Raw genomic sequence first — 8765 nt, forward strand, 5'->3', positions numbered from 1 at the left:
GATTGCTAGTAAACTTTCAGTGCAATATGTAAAGTGACAGTACCACTTTACATATTGTTACAGTACCATGAATCTCCACATCAACATTTTGGGCATGTTGAGAAATGGATGGGTTTCTTCAGTGTGCTATATTGGTCTTGTGTAGTGTTTGGTGGATTTACTTTATATTTGTACTTTGTTGATGGTAGCCTACTCTAATCACAGGAAAGTAGAATTGCTAAAAGTGTTTTAGGTTTATTACAACAGAGTGTAACTTGTGCAAACAGAGTATAGTAAAAGTAAAACGTGTGGTTTTTAAACATAAGTGTACAGTTTTTACAAGTGTTTAATTATGCAAAGGATCTGTAGTGTTTTGCTAATTGGGTGTGTGGTTGTGCTAATACTGTGTATTGTTTTGAAAACACAGGCCCTGTTTTGAAAATCCTGCTTAAACAATCCAAAAAAGTGTAATTCAATATACTACTGTGGTAAGTCAGAAATTACTTCAACTCACAGTGAGTAAAAATGGCTTCTCCTGTTCTTGTCACATGCATTTCATGCCACATGATTAGTGTATCTCTCTGTCGGCAAGGAGGGTTTCACATGTGATAAATGTAGGGAAACAGGCTGACAGAGAAGATCTCAGAATTAGACACACATTCAAACTTTTAATTGAGTATAGTAAGAGTGCTAGATCTTTAGATAAAGATTTGGATGTGACTAGCCTAGCATGCCATTCACATTGTTTGGCAGATTTGATAACTAATGTAAAGCTAGATGCACTTTGTCTGACAGAAACCTGGCTAAAACTAGACGATTACATGCCCCTAAATGAGTCTTCATCTGAAGGATATCATTATTAACACGAGCCGCGTCTTAAAGGCAAAGGTGGAGGCGTTGGCATAATATATAGTAACATTTTTAGTGTTACTCAGCGATCTGACTTCAAATATAATTCATTTGAAGTAATAGTGTTGTATATTTCAGTGTGCAATTTAAACAATAAATTTTAATATAAATTTATATTGGCAACTGTATGTGGTTCTCCAGGGCACCATACCGACTTGACAAACGAATTTGTTGATTTCTTATCTGAAATAGTTCTGGCCACAGATACAATTTTAATTGTTGGTGATTTTAAAGGGCACCTATGGTAAAAAATCTACTTTTCAAGCTGTTTGGACAGCCATATGTGCATGTATGGTGTATAGACTGTCATTTTGGGGTGATATAAGCACACCCAGTGCTTTTTTTTTTTTTCAATTTAACAACATAAAAAACGGTGGACCAATTGGAGCTGTTTTCAAATCGACCGCTACCTGACGTAGGAGAGCGGTCCCCCCGCCCACTTATATTGATTGACAGGCGCATCATCATATCCTCAGTTTGTTAATTCACGTCCGCCATTTTCAGCGTGAGTCGAAGCGATATCACTAAAGGAACACCTTAGCTCTATTTTTAGATGCAAGGCTCATTGGGCTAAACACAAGAGCAATATTCTCCACATTATCGCTCTAATCGGAATTATTGGTTGTATCTTTAGGTAGGTTTGCAAACATGTGTACTTTCTCATTGAGTCTACCTTATACTTCAGCCGTTTAAAATTCTCGCGATCCCAGAAGCTTCTTGGGATCTTAACTAGCATGCGTTTTAGAATTCTAAACATCGGTTTCTATCAGGGTACACTCAAGTCAACGGCTGGGCGCAGCGGACCGCTGCAGAAACCTATGTTTAGAATTCAAAAATGCGTGGCGCGACGATTCGGGACACATGTTTCTGCCGCGCTACAGAGAGTGTCTGGTGTGCCGTGTCGCAGCTTCGAGCGGCGCAACCAGTGCCTCAGTCAAAGTTAATTCAGTGTGCGTGGTTATTAGTTTCTGTGTACAAGCTCGGCACTTGAAACTAGCACACAGTTGGCTGTTAAACTGTACAAAGACACAAATGATTTTGTACTCTCTGCTTGGTCTGTGTCAGAGTCGTACATGTACGACTGAATGGTGATCCTCTCTCTCCTCCGTCTGTCTGTCAGACTGTTGCAAACGCAGAGCGGGTGAGCACATGGCCCCGGCCCCTTGTTACATGGTGGGAAGCCGAAACTAATTTACATGTGAAGCAACACACCCACCCATAAATCAGCGAACTGTGGACACGCCCCCAACATGACACTTTTTAACACATTATACACTTTTTAGACATACTAGCCTCTGTTGGAGTGAAACAGCATGTCTCAGGGCCTACTCATCGACATAATCATACCTTAGACCTAGGGCTGGGCGATATGGCAAAAAAAATATCACGATAAAAATCGATATTAATAGTCAATACCGATAATTACCACAATAAATATCAAATCTTTATGTCTATTAAATTTATAGGATTTTCAGCATGCCAATCCCTTTGTGCAGCTGATTTAACACATTTTGTTAAAGGTTTCAGCTGTTTGACAATATAAGTAATAAAATAATAAGCAAAATAATAATCTTAATTCAGCATTTAATTACCAACAAGTTATTGGATATTATTGTTCAACATCAGAAAAAAATTAAATAAAACAGGATTGGAAGAAGTAAAAGGTGAGTTAATAATCACAGAATGTTTAGTTTTGGTTTAACTGTCTTTTCAATAGTAAGTATGGTGAATTTAGTGTGAAATATCCTTTAATATATTTTATTTAGGGATGCTAACGATTACTTGATTGACTGTCAATAACCCTTTAATCGATAGACCAATGACTGATTAAGCATGGACATTTAAAGGTTTAGTTAAGATTTGCACTGCTAGATGCGTCCACGCATTACATCAAGTGTATGCGGTTTACCTTACTTATGCAGTCTGTAACCCAGGTTACCAATAGAAACCAGATTAGATTTAAGTAATTAAATATGCTGAACATTTAGTTTTTTTTCTGTTTTACAAATTACCTTTATAGGCGATTTGAAGACACTAAAATATTTTTTTAGCTGTAAAAGCGATGTGTAAAGATTTAGAATGTCATGTGATGTCTTTCCGGTTCTGGATCACTGATGCGGTTAGAATTTGCGCGCACTCGCATCGGCGAAGCGTAAAAGAGCAGACGCAGTTAGATCTCTCTCTAGATTAAGCTTGTATTTAACAAGCAAATAAGAGATTTTTGATCGAATGTTGAATTATATGTGTCTAAAGACAATATAGCAGGAAGAGAATCTAGAAGAAACGGTTTATGTGAGAGAAATCGCGTTTAATCAGTTAATGATGGTGACGAAGCTGATAACAAAAAGCCTTGTTAACGTGAAACTAGCTCGATTAACATAAGAGATCATCTGATAAAAAAAACACGATTAGAGATAATAAGCAAAATAATCGAGTGAGGAAGTTCATCACATTAAAGAGATTAAAAGTTCATCTGGTTTTGGTGAGTTAACTTCTGTTTCATTTAGTAGTGAATAAATGTAAATGTGTTAGAAAAAGTGCTCATGCAAGTCACATGTAAGTGAATATCTGTCTTCTAAGTTCATATAATTCTTAATGTGATTGTAAGAAAATGTATTGTACGCTGATCGATAGGAGCTTGTTTTGACGCCCCATGGGTTAGGCCCCCGCCCGGCACCCGCCCCAACATGGGTGGGTCGGCCTCTATGGGTGTGGTTGGTTCCTCCCTGCCTCGGGCGTGCTGTGAGGGAGGCGTGGGGGGGGTGTCCCTCCGCACACAACCCCCCCCTTTCCCGCCTCTATCTGTGGGAGAAAAAAACTCAAATGGGCCCGTCTGGTTTTGACCAAGAGCATGTCCGGCACTCTGCCCGCCAGCCCGCCCGCCTGACCACCTGTGCTTTGTCCCCCCCCCTGCTGATTCTCAGTCCGCGCCGCCCTCGCCCTGGACAAGGGCTGGGGGTGGTAGGTGGGCTCGGTAGAGTCTCCAGCGTGGTGAGTCGAGCCCAGGGGCCGTGTGGGGTACGGGCTGGTGCTGGCTGCAGCCCCTGTGTGTGTGCGTGACCAGTGCTGCGTCTCCCGCCCGTCCGCAAGCCCGCCCACCACTTCGGGTTTATCCTTGCCGGCCCTCGGCGGTCTCCCCTGCCCCACCTGCCCCCCTACCCCTCTCCCCCGGAGGTGTGTGGGGGTGGCTGGTGGAGGCGGAGGGTGGCCGCTAGTAGTCTCTGGCGAGGTGAAACAAGCCGGGGTCAGTGGTGTCCGGGCTTACGGTCTGGCCCCTCCTTTTTGATGGTTGCGGTTCATGATGCGGTGAGCCCCGGAAAAGGTGCGTGTTCGATGGGGTTCTACGACACTGCTTTGAAAGTGGGAAAAAGCCCATGTAAAAAGCCCCCGCGGCTGGTGCAGTCCAAGCTGCCCAAAACGGTGCGTGTTCGGCCGGGCTCATGCCATCCCTTTGTGGGGGCAGAGAAGGGAACTATAAAAAGCTTTATGCAAAAAGCCCCCTGCGGGCTGGCGCAGTACCAGCTGCCCAAAACGGTGCGTGTTCGGCGGGGCTCATGCCCATCCCTTTGTGTGGGAAAAGGGGAATAATCAAAAAGCAGCGCAAAAAAAAAGTCCTCGCTGCTGGCACGGTAAGGCTGCCTGAAATGGTACGTTATTCCTGGGACAAAAATCCACCAAAAGTCGTAACAACCGCTTCCAAACTATACAAGTTGGATCAAAGGGATCTCGTAGGTATTGGTCCTTCCCCTTTAAGAGGGGGAGGGGGGACCAGCGTCGCTGACGCGGAAGTGGACGCTTCGTCCGCCATCTTTTAAACCGCTCCACGCGGCATTTGGGTCTCTCTCCCTCCAGCCTTGGTCTTGCACGGTCATGGCCGAATGTGCACTCTGCTTCAACGTCTACAGCCGCCTCTCGCCGCACCTGTCCGTCGTCCACAAGGTGTCGAACGCGGACGAGAAGAAGCTTTTGCTGGCGCTCGCCGCTGGCCGCGTGGACGTGCGGAAGACGGCATGCCCGGTGCCCGGCTGCCGGAGGACGCCGGCCCGCCTAGACAGACACCTGAAGCAGCACGCCGAGCTCTCCGTCTCGGCCAGGAAGGAGGCCATGGGCCGAGCGAGACGTCGGAAAGTGGTTCGAGAGTTGCGGTGGTTGCGGTCCACACAACCGACGGTACCCGTGGTGTCTCGGCTGGCGTCGTCCTCCGAAGAGGAACGGGAACCAGACGGCCCGGAAGCCGAGCGTCCCTGCGCCGACCCCCACTGCAGGCTCGCAACGGAGCGCATACAGGCCCAGCTCTCAGAGCTCCGCAAGCAGGTGGACAAGGTGAGGTCCACCCAGCTCGAATTCGCCCGTCGCTATCGAGAGTTGAGGGGGGAAGAGGGGGAGGAAGAGCAGGCGGGCAAGGTCGTGTCCTGCCCCGCCGGCACCATCCCCCGACCCCGCCGCCGGGCGAGGGCCGGCCCCCCGGCGAGGGGCGGCCCGAGGTCTCCGGGCGGCCTCCGGGCCTGTGGAAGCCTACGATCCAACAAAGTACCCGTACCCGGACCACGCCTTGAGTTGAGTATGGTTATGGCACTTCTCTGTTGGGCTGGTGGTGGGTGTATGTCGTCTAGGCTGACTTTTGACTTTCGCCCCCGTTCTGCAGACTTGCTTTTGGCAGAGTTCGAGGGTTTCCAATTGGGGAGCGAGCCCACGGCCCGCCTGCGGAATAACGTCGCCTCCAAACTGGCGAGGGTCAAGGCCTTCCTAGGCTTCATGGCGAAAGGTCACGCGGACCCAGAAACCTTGTCCTTCCTCAACCAACCGGCGCGCATCCGAGCCTGGTCTGCCCTGCTAGGCCAAACGGGCATGGCCGAGCCCACGAGGCAGCACTACCTGAAGAACGTGGCGCAGTTCCTGGATTATCTCTCCGAAACCCCGCCGGCCTCCTGCCGCCTCTCCAGTACCACCCTGGTGCTGGTTCGCAGGGAGCTTCGAGCTCTCATTCGCGGCATACGCCGCCGCGTCGTGGTACACGAGGTAAGGACCAAGCAGGCCAAAGAAGGCAGACTCATCTCCAAAGCCACCCTTCTACGCTGTCATCGGACGGCTGGGAGAAAAATACCTGCCCTTCTAGGTAAGTGTTTGGTCCCGCCGGTCTGCGTTTCCACCAGTGGTGGTGGAAACGCTGACCTTCTCTCCGTTCTTCCCTCTTCTGCTCCGGGGCACCAACGGCTCTCGGTCAAACCGAGCCACGTCAGCGTACCCACCCCTTAACCCCCATTCGGGGGTTAAGGGGTGGGTACGCTGATGTGGCTCGGTTTGACCGAGAGCCGCTGGCGCCCCGGAGCAGACATTATCTTTTTGCCTTGGGGCACCAGCGGCTATCGCTAAGTTTAAACCGTTGGTGGTGTAACATGGTTTGTTGGAAAAGTCTAACGCCTAACTTCCCTCCGTCAGACGGCCTCGAGTCCAGCCCAGACACCAGGCAGCAGTGGCGCTTCTACGGCTACCTGACCGGCTACCTGACCTGCATCACGGGCCATCGCTGTGGGGTCTTCCAGAACCTGACCATCCAGGAGGTCCAAGAGGCTTCCTAGCAACCTCAAAGAAATGGTGCTTACCTGTTTGCATGACAACATCGGTCACTTAGGAGTTGAGAGGACTCTCGATCCTCCTACTCAACTTTGTGGAGACATATATTAGGACATGTGATGGCTGTGTCAGAAGAAAATCTCCAGTTCAGAAAGCAGCTCCACTGGTAAACATTCGGACCACCAGACCTTTAGAGTTGGTCTGTACGGACTTTGATCCATGTAGACTTTTATCTGTAGAACCTGACAGCAGCAATACAGAAGACATTTTAGTAATCACAGACCACTTTGCGAAAAATGCCATCGCCATACCCACTCGAAATCAGAAGGCTCAGACGGTTGCTAAGTGCCTCTGGGAACACTTTTCAGTGCATTACGTCCTCCCTGAAAAACTACATAGTGACCAGGGACCAGATTTCGAGTATGTGTAACTATTAGTGCACGCATATAACTGCACCAAAAATTATGTTACAGGCCACTCACCGTATGAGCTGATGTTTGGAAGGCAGCCTTGTTTGCCTCTACATATTGCTTTTGGTATTTTTAATGAGTCATATCAATCTCATTCCAAATATGTGACCTCTTTAAAGCAAAAACTTACAGAAAGTTACAGATTGGCTTTGGAGAACAGCAAGAGAGTAGCAGAACGAAAAAAAAAAGAGATTTGACAAAAATGTGATTGCCTCCAACTTGGAAGTTAGTGATAGGGTCTTAGTCAGAAATGTCCGGTTAAGAGGTAAACAGAAACTGGCAGACAAATGGGAATCCAATGTTTACATAGTCATAAAGAAAGCACAAGATGTCCCTGTGTATACTGTCTGTCCTGAAGGGAAGAATAGTCCTGTTCTTACTCTTCACCAAGGCAAGTTGATGAGAGAGAAAATCTAGATGATGAAGAAAGTTCTGAGAATGAGTCTTCATATCGCTTTATGCACAGAGAATCATTGGAAGTTGTTACACGCTACATCCTACCCGAAAGCTCTTCTCAGTCAGAAAATCCCTCAGCTGCAGAGGAGATTGAAGTATTGGATATCAGCCAGACAAATGTTGATTACCTGAAAGAAAAAAGCTTGAGGTTATTGAAGAAAATGAACAAGTGTGTGAAGTGAATGAGAACTTACCTGTGCAGAATGAAGTGAGATCTGAGAGTGCAAATGATGGACCTGGAGAATGTCAAGTAGCTGAGACTGTAGTAGTGTCTGAAGAGGATGAAATGTTAAATTCTGCTGAAGAAATGGGAGATGTTTTGGATGACGAAAGTAATGGCAGAACTGAAATGATCCCTGGAAATGAGAAGAAACCACAGGGTGAATGCCTAAAGCAGGTCGCACACCAGAAGTGCAGCAACACGGCACGCACATGACAGTTAAAACAATCACACACCAGACGCACACATTCGCATGATATTTAACATGAAACTGGGTGCCACCGACAGCCGCTGACTTGCGGTGCTGGTGTGTGTACCCTGATAAAAACCTATGTTTAGAATTCTGAAATGTATGGTGCTGCGTGGCGCTATGCGGTGCGCCGCTTCTGGTGTGCGACCTATTTTAGACGCTCCTCAAGGCAAATCAGAACCCAAAAATGTTTCACTATCCTCAAACAGGTAGTCCCCTAATTTCAGTAGTTCAGTCCTTAATGCAGGGATTAAGTAATGCTTTTGCTCAGTCCGCGGAACAGTCAGAAGTATTCTGTGATGAATGTGTCCTGGTACTGGATTTAATTAATTAAATATGCTGAACATTTAGTTTTTTTCTCTCTTTGTTTAACAACTTACCTTTATAAGTGATTATAAGACACTAAAATATTTTTTAGCTGTAAAAGCGATGTGTAATGATTTAAAATGTCATGTGATGTCTTTCTGGTTCCGGATCACTGATGCGGTTAGAATTCGCACGCACTCGCATCGGTGGAGTGAAAGAAAGCAGACTCAGTTTAGATCTCTCTCTAGATTAAGATTGTATTTAACCTCAAAAGAGATTTTTGATTGAATGTTGAATAATGTGTCTAAAAACAATATAGCAGGAAGAGAAGCTAGAAGAAACCTTTTATGTGAGAGAAATAACGTTTAATTAGTTAATGATTGTGACGAAGCTGATAAATAAAGCCTTGTTAACATGAAACTAGCTCGATTGACATAAGAGATCATCTGAAAAAAAACACGATTAGAGTTAAATGTGAAGAAAAATGAGAATAAGCAAAAGAATCGAGTGAGGAAGTTCATCACATTAAGACATTAAAAGTTCATCTGGTTTTGGTGAGATAACTTGTTTCATTTAGTAGTTAAGAAATGTAAATGTATTA

At 46.2% G+C, this 8765-nt stretch overlaps 1 long non-coding RNA gene across 1 annotated transcript; it reads right to left on the reverse strand.

Moving 5' to 3' along the window:
• Positions 1-7107: 7107 nt before the first annotated feature.
• Positions 7108-7781, reverse strand: LOC130246264 (uncharacterized). The gene is made up of 3 exons (XR_008839422.1): positions 7583-7781; positions 7434-7516; positions 7108-7345 (listed from the first exon to the last, which is right to left on the reverse strand). It is a non-coding gene; the product is annotated as an uncharacterized LOC130246264 (long non-coding RNA).
• Positions 7782-8765: the final 984 nt, after the last annotated feature.

Source organism: Danio aesculapii, chromosome 19 (assembly GCF_903798145.1).
Source record: "Danio aesculapii chromosome 19, fDanAes4.1, whole genome shotgun sequence".
Lineage (NCBI taxonomy): Eukaryota > Metazoa > Chordata > Actinopteri > Cypriniformes > Danionidae > Danio > Danio aesculapii.